The sequence below is a fragment of the Cricetulus griseus genome, chromosome 3 (assembly GCF_003668045.3).
Source record: "Cricetulus griseus strain 17A/GY chromosome 3, alternate assembly CriGri-PICRH-1.0, whole genome shotgun sequence".
NCBI classification, from domain to species: Eukaryota; Metazoa; Chordata; class Mammalia; order Rodentia; family Cricetidae; genus Cricetulus; species Cricetulus griseus.
In genome coordinates this window covers 117,548,022-117,567,239 of record NC_048596.1, presented here as the reverse complement: position 1 = coordinate 117,567,239, position 19,218 = coordinate 117,548,022, and the positions used below count along the sequence as shown (strand labels likewise).

The 19,218-nt window shown below is 46.1% G+C and overlaps 1 protein-coding gene across 4 annotated transcripts in view; it reads left to right on the top strand.

Moving 5' to 3' along the window:
• Positions 1-19,218, top strand: part of Znf710 (zinc finger protein 710) — a 67,025-nt gene that overhangs the window by 4,067 nt on the left and 43,740 nt on the right. The gene's annotated exons all lie outside the window — the stretch shown is intronic.

Sequence of the window (19,218 nt, the reverse complement as noted above, 5' to 3'; positions counted from 1 at the left end):
GAAACTATAGGCATGTGCCATCCTGCCTGGCTCTGACATAGCTTCTTTCCAGAAGGGAATAGTTACTTGTAGGTAACCCCCTGTGGGGTTTGCATATCAGATATTTACATTGCCACAAGGTTTCTCTGTGTAACAGTCCTGTATGTCCCCAAACTCCTCTGTGAACTCGCTCTGTAGACCAGGCTGGCCTTGAACTCACTGAGACCTGCCTGCCTTTGCCTCCCAGGTGCTGGGATTAAAGACATGCACCACCACTGCCCAAGGTACATTCTTAACATTAGCAAAATGACAGTTATGAAGTAGCAACAAAATAATCTTATGTCTGGGGGTCACCACAACCGGAGGGACTGTGTTAAAGGGCTGCAGTATTGGGGAGGTTGAGAACCACTGGAATAGTGGAAAACTAAAAGGAAGAGTCCGTTGTCTCTCAGAGGAAAAGGTGAAACCGTGCACTCCTCCCCCATACCGGTGGTGATGCTTGGTGCAGTTTCCTCCTTTGGCTTGATTACACACAGGTCCCTCATGCCTTTGCAGGGCTTGGCCCCAAGCAGGTTACTTAGTTTGCAATAGGAAGGATTCTGCATCTGCATGGTCTCTGTAAAGGACAGTTGAGCCATTCCTTGACTCCAAAACTAGGAGACCTTAGATACTGTTTAAGAACAGGCATTCAGGAAGAGCACCCCATTGACCTAACAGTCAACAGTAGTCATTCAAATCTGAGGCCTTGGGAACTGTTTCCAGCACTTTCCACAAGACCCCTCCTCCTTTACTGCTGCTACGACTTCCTGGCCACACATAATTCAAAGAACATGGATGTGAAGACCTGAAACCATGGGCTTTTGTAGTACATGTACAGGCTGAGGGAACATCATCTTATTTTCTAAGTTTGCCATACATGCTGCTCTGGCGGACTGGGCAGGCCAGGGCAATTATCAGGAGAGCTTGCTATTTTAACACCAATCTCTTTAAAGCCTAGCAGTTCAGCAGGGTAGAAGTTTAGTCATCAGGATGTTCCTAAATTACCAGGTTTTGATCTGGAATACTTTCTTCATACTTTGTACTCGTGTGTGGTTTATTTAGGGTTGACTAGAGAAGAAGAATGGGGACAGAAGGAAGGGCCTCAGCTAGCTCAGCTCCATTCAGGGTTTAGATCTGCTAGAATGTCTATTTAGTGGGGCAGAGAGCTTGGCTATATATGGATTTTCCCCTACCAACCTATTCATTATTTATTTATTTATTTAATTTCTTATTTGCTTTGTCCACCGCTAAACCCCTTTAAGACTAATATATAGTTGGCCTTTTCGTAAATACTTGTTGAATGATGTACTGGATATTAGGAAAAGCATTTCCCTCCCAGGAGGAGTCCAGAAATGACACACAGAGGCAGGGACAGGGAGGTGATTGATGGGAGCTGCAGAGTTGTGCTGTGATTCATTGTTTCAAACAGGCTCCAGACAGGTAAGGCAGGAGGGGGTTGGGAAGAGTGAATCCTGAATGGGTGGAGCCACAGGGTGGAGACTTCTGCAAAACAATAGAGAGATTTTGAATTGGACTCAGACACTGGGAGAATAATATAATCAGGTGTTCCAGGCCAGGATTATGCTAAAGTATATATATCATCTCCCACAGTCCTTGCAGGTGCTGGCAGACACATTGCTATTCTCATTTGGTAGCCTGGGAAACAGGACAGAGGAGTCAAGTCACTTGTCCAGGGCCACAGAGATGGTTCTGAGCCCAGGCAGACCGACTTCTGACTTTGCTTCCCTATGGTAATGATATGGTCAGGCCTCTGTACTCATGCAAAGGAGCTGGGTCTTCAGCTTTTGGGTTCTTCTGGAAAGATAGTGGAAGAGAAGCTAAAGAAGAACATTGTCGGTCTGCAGCAGTGTGGGAGTCCTTATACTGCCTCATGATGGTTCAGCCAGTCAGGACTGAAAGGGTATGCTTAATTTCCAGTGTCTAGTTGTTCCCCAGTAGCAGTACCAGATCGGGACTACTTTTGTACTTGACAAGAATTTAGGATGCATGCACACACATGAACACAGGTGATGCCTGAATTGAATCCAGAGTTTTGCACATGTTCTGTACTACTGAGCTACATCCCTACTGGAATATATTTACACTGGTGAGAATTTCAAAGCTAAGGAACGTACTGTTGAGTGTTGAGGGCAGGGTAAGTGGCTCAGGCAGTAAAGTGCTTGCCATGCAAGCGCCAGGATCAGGGTTAGATGATCAGCACCCGCATGAAATCCATAGTACACACTTGTAACTGTAGAGTTGGAGCGACGGGGACAGGGGAATTTCTGGGGCTCACTGGCTAGCCAGCCTAACTAATCCAGGCAGCCTTATCTCAAACACAACGTGGATGACTCCTGAAGAATGACACTCTGGCCACCACCTGTATGCAAACATGTATATGTGCACCTACACACACAAATGCACCCATATATAGGAACACAGACTCACCTGCTCACCCCGTCTCCCCCCCCAACACACACAAAAGAAGGCCACTGTTGGCCTGGGGTCTCCAGCAGATATCCCACACATGTACAGTCCAATGCTAGCCCAGTGAAGCACAGACCACAGCAGCTGCTTGTTTTGTGGGCAATCTGTGGTGTTCTAGGCACTATGCTGTCCCATTCTCCTGGAGCTTGCAGTCTGTCTGGGAGACAGACATTAAACGAATAATTACACAAATACTCTTTAATTACAGTTGTTATAAATGCTTCAAAGGAAAAAGTTCAGAGGCATAGGAGCCAATAATTAGGGAGGGAGGAGTGAAGGGACAGTTCCTGAAGAAAGGGCATTTGAAACAGCCTCCTGACTTGGAAGGAGGGCTTTAACCAGGGAGGTATGCGTTGTTTTTTTCTTTCTTTGGAAATAGAGACAGTAAAGAAGAGAAAGGCGCTCTGGATAATAATCGACAGGGTTAGACAGCTGGTACAGGTCTAACTCAAACATTTTGTTTATTTATTATGTATGTGTTTGGGCACAAGGATGCCATGGTGCCTTGTGTGGAGTCAGGACAACTTGTGAAAGTCAATTTTGTCTTTCCATCATGTGGATGCTGGGGATTGAACTCAGGTCACTGGGCTTGACAGCAGGTGTCTTAACCTAAAAAGCTTCCTGCTGACAGTTCCTCTCCCCTCCTGATGTGCTTTTGTTTGTTTGCTTATTTGTTTTTAGTAACTAAGGCTGGCCTCAACTTGCTGTATAGCAAGACTGGCCTTGAACACCCATTCCCCTTTAGCGGCTCCCAAGTGCTGGGATTACAGGCATGTGCCACCATACCAGGCTTGCCTTAAGTTCACAGTGGTCACCCTCCTGCCTCCGCCTCACCAGTGCTAGGATTACAGACACACACAACCCACCAGGCCTGGCTTGGTCTGTTTATTTTGCTATGAATCTTGCTTTTCTCTATGTGGTTGGTTGTACCAGCACCATCAACACTACCTGGGACCCTGGTAGAAATGCAGACTCCTGGGCCCCTCAGCAGATTTGCAGAACCTGCATTTTAACAAGAGAGCTCTGGAGGTGGCACAGGTGAACACAAGTCCTGAGCTGGGAGGTTGGTGTGACCTGGAACAACTTCTCTGGCAAGTAGCAGGGAATTGTCAATTTCATAGGTCCCTTCTGGTGTCTCTGACCTTTAGCTTTTGGAGCTTTGTGCTATTTCCAAGCTTGTTGAGGGCCAGGACCTGCGCCTCTGCAGCCTCCACCCCTTCATTGCCTTCGAGGGGACTCTTCTTTCACTTTAGTAAGCACTCAGGCACTATTAGAGCTTTTGAGAAGTATCAGGAAGTTGTAAGAAGTACTAGAGTTTTGTGGCACAGACTGGTACCCAGAGAGATTTAGCCTAAGTGAGAAAAAGTGACAAGGTCAAAGGACTTTAGGGAAGAGAGATGTAAGGTTTCTGCTCGAAGTGGAAGTTAGGGGGGGGGGAAGGGCAGAGAACCTGCTCAGTAGTTCTGTGCGTGGGAACTTTGTCCCTGGCCTCCTGAAGTCACAGCAGGGAGGACTAGGCAGGGTCCTTACCTATTGCAGTTGGGGTGGAGTTTTTACCTGAAGCCATGCAGGTTATGTATGTGGCATTCTGGAAGAAGACTGTATCCCTCCTTAGCTTCAGAGGAGCCCTTGGCTCTAGCATAGTGGTTCTCAGCCTGTGGGTCACATCCCTTTGGGGGTGTCGAATGACCCCTTCACACGGGTCACATCAGATATCCTGCTTATCAGATGTTTACTTTACGACTTCTAACAGTAGCAAAGTTACAGTTATGAAGTAGCAATGTAATAATTTTATGGCTAGGGGTCCCCACAACATGAGGAATTGTATTAAAAGGTCACAGCATTAGCCATGTTGAGACCCACTGGTCTAGGCTAAGCTCAGTACTGGTGATAGAACCCAGTGTCTCTTGTGTACAAGGCGAGAGCATTGTCACTGGCTACATCTTCAGCCCCTTTCTGTTTCTTTCACTTTCATTTTTATGTGGGTCGGGGGTGTATGTGCATGTGGCGTCAGTCGACAGTTTGTGGGCGTCTGTTTTTCCCTACCACCATGTGGGTCCTGGGGATTGAACTTGGGTTGCTAGATTTGAGTTGCCATCTTTTTTTTTTTTTTTTTTGGTTTTTTGAGACAGGGTTTCCCTGTGACTTTGGAGACTGCCCTAGAACTAGCTCTTGTAGACCAGGCTGGTCTCGAACTCATAGAGATCCTCCTGCCTCTGCCTCCCAAGTGCTGGAATTAAAGGTGTGCGCCACCAACGCCCGGCTTAGATTTGAGCCATCTTGCTGGCCCTCTTGTTTTATTTTGAGACCAGGTCTTACCAAATTGCTGGCTTGAACTTGCCTTGCTGCATAGTCTGGGCAGACTTTGAGTAGTATCACCCAGCTCTTTGATTCAGCAGTACTTAGCTACGTCCAGGGCACAGTTCTAAGTAGTTTACATAATGTCTATTAGCCTATTTATTTATTCATTCATTCTTTTGTGTGTGGTGGAGATTGAGACAGTCTCCTGTGGTCCAGACTGCCCTCTAGCTTGCTATGTAGCTGAAGCTGGCCTCGAACTCTAAATCCCCCTTCCTATCCTTCCCGAGTGCTGGGATTGCAGGCATGCCCTACTGTAGGAAGATCTGTTTAAATATTTAAATTAGCTCCTTTAAATAGAATAGCTTTCCTGAAGTCACATGTAGCAAGCATCAGACACAGCAAGACACATGTATCCAGCGTCATTGGATACAGGTGGGATGGGGTGAGATCTTTTTAGTAGTAGAGATGGAGGTTAGAGAGATGTGTGGCCCCCCACCCCCCCTTAGTAAGTGTCTCCTGATTGTTCCTGTATGTGACAGGAAGAATTTTCCTAAGGAAACAGTGGGATGGGGCCAGGTTCCCATACTGCCTCTGAAAAGCCGAATCACCACCGGGTCCAACTTCCTCTGATTTGCAAAGCAAAGAATTAGCAAACAAGAAGACTGAAGCCTTGAAGACTAAACATTCGGGAAGGAGAGCCTTTGAAGAGTTGCACCCTTGAATGAGGGGAGGGGGTTGTAAGAGGAAATTTGGGTAGATCCCCAAACGGAACAGATTAAAGGGTGTTAGAACCAAAGCCGGGCCAGATGCAAGTCAACAGCATCATAAGGTGAAATAACTGCTTTTATTACCTCCTAATTAATGTGCGGTGCTCCCAGACCCTCCCCTCCCCCATGCCAGGTCTGCACCTTGTCCCAGCACAGAGGCTTTCTGCCTTCTCTTTCCTAAGCTATTTGAATTTTCATTGGTATGATTTTTTCCTTTATGACATGTATGTGTGTGTTTGCAAATGAGGTCAAATCACTATCAGAAGTAGGCTGGCCTCTAAGAGAGTTTTTGGTTCTGTCTTTCACACCCGACATCGTACGAGCTTCTGGTATTAAATATATAATGCTCCATTGTGTGTTTATTTCTGGGAGTGCGCAGAGAGGTGTGGGAAATGTGAGGTTTTTTTGAGCAGTCAGAACTAAGCATAAGACATCACTATGGCCCAAACTGTCTTACCTCCATACCCCTGGTTAGGAACTACAGAGTCAAAATGAGGTTGGTATGATGGCTACAGAAGGCAAGAATGCCCAGATTTAAATGAGAAGCTAAATCTTGCTTGTGTGTAGATGGTCTGGGGGTGGGGGAGGTTGTGTGGCTGGGTGCCACCCTGGATACCCTCCCAATACCAGTAGGACAGTGATGGCACAGCTTCCTGGTTGTGTAGGCAGTTCTGCATGCCTGGTAAAATACAACAGGCAAACTTGACTGCTGGCATTATGTGTCACACCAGCATGTCTTTCTAGGGACCACGTCCAAGCTGTCCTCTTGAGAACTGTCAGGTGTCCTTTGGAAGCCAGCGAGGTGGTTGGTTAGTCTCACTTTGATTCTGGTAGTGGACCCTGAGCTTCCAAACTGTCTTGTTGACAAATGCTTTGTTCCATCGTTGTGACTTTATTAGCTTTAGACCTCAAAACCCCTTGAAGAGATGCCTTTCCTTGTCTCCCTCTACTCAGCCCTTCTCCAAGTGAGTCTATTCATCCATGCCCAAGCTGGAAACCTGTGCCTGTCTCCCTCGGTTTTCATTCCTCTGCCCTTCCATCACGTCCTGCCCCTCTGTTGCCTCTGTAGGTGTGCAGTTTCCTCACTCTGGGCGCCAGGTCTCTTTCTACACTTGTGGACAGGCTGGCCGGTCTTCTGGGTATCACTTCCTTCGCATTAGAATCCACTTCTCTCTCCATTTGACTTCTTTGCATGGTTACTATCAGGTGCAGCCGAGCCTACGTGCGTCTGGTTTCTCACTGGTCCTTCTCCTCTCTGATCCTGCTATCTCTGCCATTCATTTCTCCTGTCCTCACTGCACTTTGGTGCCTATGGCCACAGTCCTCTACTTTCTGTTTTCTTACATTTCCAGTTCAGCCTGAGCGGTGAGGGCTCCACCTTGGCCACATGCCCCCATTCACAGTCCCCAGCTGGTCTGCCTTTGGTTTGTGACCCATTTTGACATCTATGCTGTTTGAACAAGTGATTTCAGGCCTTTACATTTGGTATGGTTTTGTATAGCTAGCTGGGATTATAGATGTGCCCCTACATCCAGATGTGGTGGTGTAGCTTAGCTCAGTTAGCAGAATGCACACTAGCCCCACAGCCCCTTGTTTTGTTTTGAGACAGGGCCTCATTGTTTAATCCTGGCTGGTCTAGATCAAGCCATCCTCAGACTTGTAGAGGTCTTCTTGTCTGCGCCCCCCAAAAAACATGGCTACCTGTTTCCTTTTTATGTACACAGACTGTAGAAGACTTAAAGATACTTGGTATCTTTCTTTAGTTTGCTTGTTTTTTGAGACATGGTCTCTATACAGCCTTAGCAGTCCTGAAACTATGTAAACCAAGCTAGTCTCAAACTCACAGTGCTGGGATTAAAGGTATGCACCACCACGCCCTGCCTTCCCCGCCCCACCCCCCCCAACAATACAGTCAGCACTGTCTCTGTTTACATTCATTTGTCACAGTACTTTAGCTGTCCTGCCTCTCCCCCCCCTTGGTTTTTCGAAACAGGGTTTCTCTGTGTAGCTTTGGAGGCTGTCCTGGCACTAACTCTGTAAACCAGGCTGGCCTTGAACTCACAGAGATCTGCCCGCCTCTGCCTCCCAAGTGTTGGGATTAAAGGTATGTGCCACTAATGCCTGACTAGCTTGCTCTTTTCTTTTCTTTTCTTTTCTTTTCTTTTCTTTCCTTCCTTCCTTCCTTTCCCTTTTTTTGTTTTTGTTTTTGTTTTTGTTTTTGTTTTTCGAGACAGGGTTTCTCTGTGGCTTTGGAGACTGTCCTGGAACTAGCTCTTGTAGACCAGGCTGGTCTCAAACTCACAGAGATCTGCCTGCCTCTGCCTCCCGAGTGCTGGAATTAAAGGAATGCGCCACCACTGCCCGGCTTGCTGTGGTATTTTCAATGTAATTGTCCCCCATAAACTCAAGGCTTGATACCATTAGGAGGTGTGGCTTTGTTGGAGGAAGTGTGTCACTGTGGGGGCGGGTTTTGAGATTTCCTATGCTCAAGATACCTCCCACTGTCACAGACCATTTCCTGTTGCCTTCTGATCAAGATACAGCCAGCACCATGACTGCCTGCATGCTGCCATGCTCCACACTGTGATGATAATGAATTGAACTTTGAACTGTAAGCCACCGTCTCAAATGTTTTCCTTTATAAGAGTTGCTGTGGTCATAGGAACCCTAACTAAGACAGGTGCATTTAAAACAAATTTTTTTATGAGTACGTGTGTATGTATATGTGTGTGAACACCAGCATTCACACACTCATATTAGAGCTTCAAGGACTTAATGAAACTTGGTTCTGTTCAACGCTATGAGATGTGATGATTAAACCCTGGTTCAGGTTGTGAGGCACAGAGCAAGCATCGTATAGAGGCTGAACCATCTCATCAGCCGGGTGCTGTTTTAAATGTGTATGTAATTATCACTGCCTTGGCTTTCTTTCTCATCTTCAGCATTTGGTTTATTCAGGTTTCTCCTTTCATCTCAGCTCTTTCTAGGATCGTAACATGGTTTTTCAGAGAGTTTAGTTTGTAATTTGACTAAAATTTTATTTTATTCTTATATTCAAGAATAGTTTTACTAGCTGGGGGGTGGTGGTGCACGCCTTTAATCCTAGCACTAGGAAGGCAGAGGTAGGCAGATCTCTGAGTTCAAGGCCAGCCTGGTCTACAAAGCAAGTGCCAGGATAGGCTCCAAAGCTACACAGAGAAACCCTGTATTGAAAACAACAACAACAACAACAAAAATAAAATAAAATGAAAAACAAACAAAAAGAATAGTTTTACTGGGTATAAAATATTAGCTTGACAGTTATTATTTCATTCTTATATTTAAGAATAGTTTAGGCCGGATGTTGGTGGTGCACACCTTTAATCTCAGCACTCGGGAGAAAGAGGCAGGCGGATCTCTGTGAGTTCGAGGCCAGCCTGGTCTCCAGAGTGAGTGCCAGGATAGGCTCCAAAGCTACACAGAGAAACCCTGTCTTGAAAAACAAAAAACAAGAAAAAAAAAAAAAAAGAAAGAAAAGAAAAAGAATAGTTTTACTAGCTGGGTGGTGGTGGTGCTCTTGAGACTTATAGATAACATTCCATATTTGTTTGTTTTTTAGACAGGGTCTGTTTATGTAACTTTTAGGCTGTCCTGCAGCTCACTTTGGAGACCAGGCTGGCCACACACTCAGAAGTCCTCCTGCCTCTGCCTGGAAGCAAAGGCATGTGCCACCACACCTGGACCTTTCTTTCATTGTTGATATAGGAGTTGCTGGCCCAATTGCTGTCCTCCCTAATTGCTCTAGGGGTGGGGAGAGCAGAGTACTCGGCACTTTTGCAGTTCATTGTAAAAGTATGAAGGAGTGGATTTCTTTCTGTTATACAAGGATTTGTTAGGACCTTAAAACATGAGTGAATGAACGACCTGCTCACAATCCCACATTTGGAGCTGTGTTCCTTATTTCTGGAGCCCCAGTGCCTGGCTCACTGGGGAAGAGTCATTGCTTTAATAGATATCTATTGATTGAACAGAATTTATGGTCAAATCAATATTACTCCTCTTGAATAATAATAAGAATGTTATAAGGCCACCTGTCCTGTGATTGTGGACGAGTCCAGCTCAGTTTTTGGCCATTCGCTGTTTAAGGTCTCCCTCCCGCTGAGGTATTGACATTCAGTGTAGTTTATGAATGTCCCACAGTGTCACGTGTCAACTCTTGGCTCACAAATGGTATGAAGAGATGGGAGGAATGTGGCAAGAGTATGACCTAGAGGTAACATGCAATGGAAGAGAGGAAAAAGGGCCTTGAGAATGAGCTATCACTCTGGGCGGTGGTGGCACACTCCTTTACTCCCAGCATTCAGGAGGCAGAGGTAGGCAGAACTCTGAGTTCCAAGACAGCCAGGATACACAATGAAATTCTATCTCGAAAGAAAGAAAGAATAAGGAAAAACAGAGTGAACTTCCAGAGCATAAGGGCTGAGGAAGTTTGCTGGCCTGGCAAGCATGAGCCCTCAGCAAAGGCTAGGAAGGGACAAGAAACACATTATATGTGAAATCAGGACAGCTGATGGTGGTGGCACATACCCTTGATCCCAACACTCTGGGATGCAGAGGAAGGTGGATCCCTATGGTTTGAGGCCAGCCTAGGAGGGAAGGTGGGAGAGAAGAAAAGGCAGAAACACCAAACCTCCATTGGTGGGGAGCTGGTAAACACACCCAACCACCATGCAGTTCCAGGCCGTTGTAGTTACAGGAAGAGTGAAATCCCATCATGTGCCAGTGTAGACATGGGGTGATCTGAGGTATTCTCTAAGTGAGGAAACGAGAGACAGAAGAATGGTTGGCTGAGCAAGGCCTCTGCACTTAGTAGACATAGAACTACTTTTTCCTAGGGAGAGGAGCTGGCTTCTACAGTTTGAATTCTGTGCCTTGAGCATAATACTACCTGGTAACAAATATTGGTAAATAAGAAGTTTGGTGTGGAAAGATAGGAAAATGGGATGGGGAGGGAAGACTGCCAGGTGTCCTCAGCATTTTCAAGCACTCCTTCCTACAACTGTGCAAGCTTGTCATTTTGTTTTTAAAGATTTACTTACTTATTTTTATGGATGTGAGTGCTCTATTTGCATGTACAACTTAATGCCAGAAGAGGGCATCAGATCCCACTATAAGATGGTTATAAGCCACCATGTAGGTGCTGGGAATTGAACTCAGGACCTCTGGAAGAGCAAGCAGTGCTCTTAACCACTGAGCCATCTCTCCAGTCCTATTTATCATTTTTTTTTTTAACAAGGATTTTTATTTTTGTTTATTTGTGTGTGTGTGTGTGTTTGTGTGCATGCACACAAGCATGCATGATGTGTTGGGAAGGCATGTATGCCAGGCACATGTGTACATCAGAAGACAACTTTGTGTTGATTCTCTACCTTTGTGTGGGTTCCAGGGATCCAGCTCAGGTCACCAGAGAGTAAGGACCTTTATCCTCTGAGGCAACTGGCGGCCCAAGCTTACTCTTTTATAAACCCAGGAGTTGAAGCTCAGGAGTTGAAATGACTCATCCAAGTTCGTGGAGAGAGATTTGGAAACTAGCATTAAACCTAGAATTATGGGGCTCTTCTTTCTAGACCCCGCCCCCACACCCCAGTGCACCTGCTGGTCGCCCTGTTGCCCAGGCTGGTATGGAATTGATTATGTAGTGTAGGCTGGTCTCAAACTCAGGAATTCTTCTTCCTTGAATTCCCGGAGTTTTAGGGCTACGGGAATAAATCCCCTCACCCAGATCTCTTCTTTTAAGAGATTTTATTCATTTTATTTTATGTATAAATGTTTTTGTCTGCATGTATGCATGTGTACAACATATGTGATTGGTGCCCAGGGTGGTCAGAAACTGGAATTACAGATGGTTATGAACCACCATGTGGGCCCTAGGAATTGAATCCAGGTCCTGGCTAGCCCAAGAACTCTTCCTTCCTTCCCTGCTCCCTCCCCCCTTATTTGTTTGCTTGGGGTTTTGTTGTTGTTGTTGTTGTTGTTTGGTTTTTGGCAGGGTTTCTCTGTGTAGCACTGGCTGTCCTGGAACTCACTCTGTAGACCAGGCTGGCCTCGAACTCAGATCCGCCTTCCTCTACCTCCTGAGTGCTGGGATTCAAGGTGTGCACCACCATGCCTAGCTCCGAGCTCTTCTTTTTGACACTTCATTGGTCAAGAGTCTGTCTTCATCCATCTTTCTTGGTTTAGACCCAGTTGAATGTATGTAAATTTCTGCTCCTACCTCTCTATCTGACTTGTGTCTCTAGGGCAAAGCCCAGGCAATAGGTGGTGAAGGCAAGCCCCGTATCCTGCCAGATGCATCAGACACAATGAGAAAGATTAGAGATGGGCTCTGCAGTCCTATCTTTGAAGTGGCCAGCTTTCATCAGAATGTCTGAACTTCAGCATTATTTCAAGGGAGCTTTTATTACTGTCAGTGAACTGGCCTCAGGTAGGTGCCCGCCACTGCCAGATGCCCGGAGATAACATTTCCTGCTCTCTGAAGCTGAGGCCTTGACTTTGTTTTATGGTCAAGAAGTTTTCAGAGCTGAAAGCACTTAGTCCTTGGAAGATTGCGGCAGAATAATTTTAAAATTTTTTTCTATGAAGAGTTGTAAATTGGATGGTATGCTTTTAATTAAAGGTGGGGGGGAAATATATATATATATTGTCTCATATTTGCATTGTTTCCCAAAGATGTGGTATTGACTGCTTTCCCTAAGCTGAAGAGAAATGCTGTTTAAACAAAGCTAGAGGTGTTGGCCATACATAAGACTGTAATTTATAGGCTACGACTTCACCCAGGGGAAGACATTGATGTCTTTAAGAGATACAAACCATCCTGGACCAGCTGTCCTGGTATTCGGTGTCATAGTCATTTTCTAAGTTAAGAGTTGTTTCTTCGGAAAGGTAGGGTTCCTTCAAGTGTTGGTCTCAGGGACAGAAAGTTCTTGGGATCTGTGTGTCTGAGCTGATGTCACTTGACAATTTCACCAGGGATGCATCCCAACCACCGGCTTTGTTTTCATTTGTCTGACTATCTCAGGGCCATCACCATGTGAATTTCCTACCCAGTGATGGGGTTGAATGTGTGAATGAAGAGGAGGTGCCCAATAAATGTTCCCCAAATAGATACGTTCTGATATTTGAGATAGACTTTAATACTTTTAGCCTTTGATCATAACAAGGGCTGGAGACATCCAGCTGCCTCCCTTGCTCCTGGGGTTTTCCTGGTACTTGAATAATTAAGTCTGTGCCAGTGGAGTTATGCCCCCTCAGGCTCCAGGAGACCAGTTTGAATGAGCCTCACTTCTAAGATGGTGCTCTAAAGACTCCATGGCTATCTTCTGCTTCATCCTCATCTGGGGAAACCTTTCTCTAGTGTGGCAGTGTTCTGCTTCTCTTACAGAGCTTATGGGGAATTTTGCTCCCAACCCCTACTTTGGAGGCTTCATAAAAAAAAAAAAAAAACAACAACAACAACCTGGATTGTAAAAATTCTTTGCTCCCAAATCTCAGCACAGAAACTGCACTATGACATGGTCTTAAACTGGTTGTGTAACCCAGGCTGGGAATAAGCTCCCCTCTTACGTCGCCTCCCAAGTGCCAGAATTATGGGTATGAGCACCACTTCTAGAACATACACACACAAACGCACATCTCCCTATGCAAGATAGACTATTGCTGTTGCCCAGGCTGGCCTCTAATACTGATTCGATCTTCCTGCTTCTGTTTCCTGAGACGCTGAATTACAGGTAAACCTAGCTAGAAACTGGTTGTTACCCCTTCCTTTTGAATTTACTGTTCACTGGGGTTGCCACTGTTCTTTCTTCAAACAAGGGCCAAGATAAAGGGGCTTTGCTTTGTCCCCCTCAGTTCCTCTTCCTGTGCTCTCATAGAAGGCCTGCACAGAGAGGCTATGTCCTCAGAATTTAGAGACTTCATTTGGATTGTGTGGCTCTGTATTGGGGGTTCACCCTGTCTGCACTGACTGGAACCTTCTAGAGGATTCTAATTCCATTTGTCTGGATCTCACTTCTTAGTCCTTGAAAAGACTCACTATAAGATGTTTCTATCCAATTTTTTTATTTTTGTTTTTTTGAGACAGGGTCTCTCAGTAACTGTGGAGCCTGTCCTGCAACTCAATCTGTAGACCAGTCTGGTCTTGAACTCTCAACGAACCTCCTGCCTCTGCCTCCTGAGTGCTGGGATTAAAGGCGAGCGCCACCACTGCCCAGACAGTATTTATTTATTTTTAAGCAAACTGCTTCGTGTGTTTGAGGAATGAAAAGTTTGGACCTTGGAGCCGGCTTCAGTTTGGGAAAGTGCTTGCTTGCCTCACAAACATGAAGACAACTCAAGTTTAGATCCCCAGCACCCATGTGAAAGGCCAGTCAGTCACAGTGGCACACATCTGATGAGCGGCAGACTCAGTCAGAGATCCTGTCTTAAATAAGGTAGGGAGTGACAGAGGAAGGCAGCCAGCATTGCTATCTCCGGTCTCTACGTGCAGGTGTGTTCATGTGCACATCACAATTGAACCCCCCCCCCCAGAACACGTGTGTACACTACACACATAGAATAACACACAGACATAATAACAAAATTATCTCTGACTTCTTTCTTTTTTTTTTTTTTTGAGGCAGGATTTCTCCATAGCCTTGGCTGTCCTGGAACTCACCCTGTAGACTAGGCTGGCCTCAAAGTCAGAGATCCACCTGGCCTTGCCTCCTGAGTGCCGGGATTAAAGGCATGGGCCGCCACCACCCAGCATGACCTTTTCTTACTACAAAGAGGTTTATTGCAGAAAAATTAGGATTATAAATAGGCAAAAAACTATAATTATTAATATTTTAAAAGGAGAATATATACATCCCTTTAGCATGTTTTTTTTTTTAATTCAGACTATGAGGTTTGTACTGTTTGTACCATCTTGTTAACTTAAATGTTAAATTAAGTTTTTTAATTAAAATCTCTTTGGGTTAAACATTCTTCTTCGAATCGCTGTAAAGGATATACATAATTCTTTTGAGCCAATGAATGGGCGTTTTTGTCAGAGGTTGGCATTGGATGTCTTCCTCAGCTGCTTTCTGCCTTATTTTTTTGAGACAGGGTCTCTTATTCAGTCTGGAGTTTACCAATTGACTTTGCTTGGCCAAGCCCTGGGGATCCCAGTGTCTCCAACTGCCCAGTGCTGGGGTAACTGCAGCTCACTTCCAGGCATGGCTTTTTACTTGAGTTCTGGGAATCAAACTCAAGTCTTCAATATCTGCACAGCAACCAGTTTACCAAGTAAAGGCATACCCCAACCCCAGGAGTGGGATTTATTTGATGCAGTCTGCTGCAGTTAGGTTATGTTCTGTTTTTTGTGACATGGTTTTGGTTTTTAGAGACAGGGTCTCACCCTGTAGCCCAGGCTGGCTTCAGACTCTTAGCAGTCCTCCTGCCTCAGCTTCCCAAGTACAGGAATTGTAAGTGTTAGCCTCTGTGGTGGCTTATGAGAAAATGGCCGCCAAAGGGAGTGGTACTATTAGGAGGTGTGGTTTTGTTGGAGTGGATGTGGCCTTGTTGGAGGTGTCACTGTGGGGGCAGGCTTTGAGGTCTCCTATGCCCATGACGCTGCTCAGTGAACCACCAAGTGTGTCAGTTCACTTCTTGTTACTTTTTGATCAAGATGTAGCCAGCACCTTGTTTGCCTGTATGCCGCCATGCTTCCTGCCATGATAATGGACTGAACATCTGAAACTGTAAGCTGCTACCTCAATTAAATGTTTTCCTTTATAAGGAAAGGTGGTTATGGCGTCTCTTCACAACAATAAAAACCCTAACTAAAGCCATTAATCCCAGCACTCAGGAGGCATAGGTAGGCGGATCTCTGTGAGTTCAAGGCCAGTTTGGTCTACAGAGCAAGTTCCAGGACAGCAGAAGCTACACAGAGAGAGACACCATATCTAGAAAAACAAAAAAACAACCAAAAAGAAACCCTAACTAGGACAGCCTGTATTCTTCTCTCCTCAAGGACAGAGTTAGGTGGTTTAATGGCCTTGCAGAAATGCCCATAGTGTTTTGGTTTATTTTCATTGAACCCCAACTTTTGTTCTAGCACTGTTTGTTGGTTTTGGTGGGCTTATAAGTTTTAAGACGTCTCTTTCCAAGTCTTTCCCACATACATAACTAGCAAGAAGCCTTGGAGATGCTAGCCTTGTTAGCCTGGGAAAGAAAATTCTATCTTGGTGCCTCTATTTTGCTCCATGAGCTCCAGGTCTGGGTTCAGAGGCCCTGCCTTGCCCTTTCTAACCTCAAGCTATAGTCAGTCTGTGGTTCCCTGGGAACCACAGGGCTTAGGGCAGAAAGGAGACTGTCAGGGAACTGAGGCCTGTCTCTTTGGTAGGAAGATAGCCCTAAAACAAACATCCTGTCCAAAATCTAGAGACCACTGTGGGAAAATGCTGAGGCTGGCCCTGCTGGGCCTGGGGTGGAGGGAGCTCATGATATCCTGTGTCTGCTTCTGTCCAGACTTGGGCCTCCCACACCCTAATCCTTCCACCATCATCTGTTAAGGGAACAGAGAGAAGTTGGACTTTCTTGAGGAAGTAGCTTTTGTGTGGGCTAAATTGGGACTTCCTGTTCCTTGTCCTGCCTGGCTCTTCCTCCTTCTCCTCCACATGGTACGTTTGTTGTGGTAGTTGATATATGTGGGGGGGGGGGAGGGATCCCCTCTTGGGTCCTTCTCTCCTTAGCTCCTTTCTTACCCTTTCACTCTTGCTGATATTGAGGCCTCTGTTTGGCCATGTCCACACATCACAATACTCCCCCACCCCCAGGACCCTTTTGTCCTGACAGGACTGGTCCAGCTGAGGCCTAGCCCAGCCTGCTGTCTTCTCTCAAGCCTCCCTGGAAAGACCATAGGCTTGGGGAGGCCCAAACTGCCTTGCCCCAAGAGACCCAATATGCCAGCTGCCACTGCCCGAATGGGTAACAAAAACAGAAGCACACAGCCCCAGCCCGTGTTTCAGTTTATATGAACCTGACGACTGGAGCTAGAAATGAGAGGCGCAGGTTGGGAGAGGGAGCCTGGATGCTTCCCCTGGGGTGGGCTTTGTTTAAATTTTAATATGTTCTTCCTTTCTCTGCAAGCACCAGCCAGGCTCCCAGCTCCTTTGTCACTCCATCCCTGTTATCTTGCTCGTGGATGAGATCCCTTATCTACCCTGTCCTCCCTTTTTTCCTAGTGGTGCATCCCCATCCCACACGCTGCCCCTCCCCCAATAGTGGCAGAACGTGATAGATTCCCTTCTGCAACCTTAGGTTCAGATGGAACAGATGGAACTTCTTGTCACTTTTTTCTTTAGCTTGCTAAGATTTGGGGGAAATGGACTACTTTCGATGGTGTTGGACCCACCAAAGGTACAAGCTTTAGGCCACTTGGGTGTCCTATGAGAGGTGTTCTGGCCCACTCTTAGGACTGTGGGGAGCCATGGGTCTGAGATTGAGGGTCTCTGCTGTGGGTAGCTTGAGATTGGGTCAGTGTGATCTAACTTATAACTTGGCACCATCTCATCTTTGGGCATTTGTCACTTACTGTGTCTTTTGTAGACTGAAAAACTATTAAATAGAAATATAGGCTGCTTTTACCCAGGTAGGCCCTGATCCAAAAGACCCTGCAGACCTGAACTCAGAGGGAAAGAGAGGACCCACAGATGAGTCACAGGGCTCAGGATCTGTACAGGTGTGTCTTTCAGTCTTGGCTCACCATCCCCCAGCCTCCCAAGCCTTAGTTTCACAGTCTGTGGACTGGGCACATGTGCAACTGCTGGGTGCTGTCATTGTCTCCTGTAGATCTCAGGGCTGTGAAGTCAGGGGTCTGTGTGCTACCCTGAATCTTCTGGCCTCTTAAAAATTTCCCTTTTCATCTCCCATTTCTTCATTCAATCAGCAATTTTTACCATGTACCTTCCATTAGCCCAAACTCTGTGCTACACAGGCAAATGTCATTGTCTTTGTTCCTCATCTGCAAGTGATACTGGATATTGGATTTTCACACAAGAGTTTGTGAAACCACTTGCAATTTTTTTGTTGTTGTTTGTTTTGTTTTCTGGTGTGGCTTTTTGTTGTTGTTTTGTATTTGGTTTTTGTTGGGGCAGGTGTTGCAGTGTAGCCCAGGCTGGTTTTGGGCTTTGGGAACCATCCTGCCCGAGCCTCTCAAACACTGGGAGTACAGCTGGTTGTTTTTGTGGTGCTAGAGGCAGAGCCTGGGGCTGCTCATGTACTAGAAGTTTTCACTTTGAGCTTCTTCCCCAGTGGGAAACTGGCTCTTTGAATGGCCTAGGGGTGGGGTCATGGGTTGAGGGGATGGTGTCTCACAGGCAAAGGGAGACCTGCAAAGCACAACCCCGGGACATATGAGGCAATGGTTGGTTGGTTGGCTCCTTGTGAATGGGAGATAGAGTATGGGGGTAGATAGTATAGGGGTGCAAACTGAGAATGTTTCAAAAGCGCAGATGTCTTCCAGGGTCTTGTCATTGCCAACAGTGGGTTTTGAGCAGAGAACCAGTGTGGGAGATCACTCTGGCCTGACCATGACCAAGCACTTGGCCATATCTGTGTATGTGTAGGAATCCCCTTGAGAATGTTGGCCTCAGAGTTGAGGACCCCTCATGGGAATACATATGGTTCTTTTACTTGAATTCTTTATTGTTATCTCCTAGAATTCCCTCCTGATGTTAACAGATAATTCACAAAAGTATGTTCTCTGTACTTGGCTGCGTTTCTTAAAGCTCGTTGAGAAATTACCCAAACTAAAATTTTTCCACTGGGGCGTGTTCTGCATACCTGATTCTGCATTTGAGAATGTAGCAAGATCTTTTGAAATGTGGCATAAGCTTGAGCTGGGCTTACCCAGCAAGGGGAGGAGCAGAGACAGTTTGAGCACTCACTGTATGCTAGATACAGGGTAAACTTTTTGTTTTTATTTATTTATTTATTTATTTATTTACTCTGTGTGTGTGTGTGTGTGTGTGTGTGTGTGTGTGTGTGTGTGTGTATGAGAGGGGGGGGCACCTGCTGGAGGTCAAAGGACAGCTTGCAGGAGCCTACCTGTCCTCCACTTCTAGCCTTGCTGTATGTCATTGACCCTCCTAATCTTAATCCATTTCCTACAGAAAAGGTCAGGAGTCCATTTCCCTGACGATTCTTCTGACTCCACTGGCCTAAACTGTCCACCATATTGTATAGGGTCTGACCACCACACTGGGGGCAGGGCTTAGTCAACACTGATTAAAACAACTGGTTAGTTACCCTGCCCCCATCCTCTAAGTTACACCTCTTGGCCTCAGCACAGGACTCAGGGCAGAGAGAATGCAGGGTAGGGCAGGAGGTAGATCTCAGTGAAGGAAGTGAGGTGATGAGGGAGCCCAGGTGTCTGGCAGGACTGTGGAACCGGGCAGTTCATTCACTGGACACCTAGTGTAAGTGATGGGTCATCCAGGAACAGCCAGGGACCACCTTTCTCCCCTACTGCACCTTCCACTTATTCTCCCCCTCTTTCTGGGTGCAGTGATAGAGCTAGTTCTAGACTACCTAGGGTTTTTGGCCATTCTCTCCAGAACTGCTGTCTTTACAAAGAGCAGTAGAA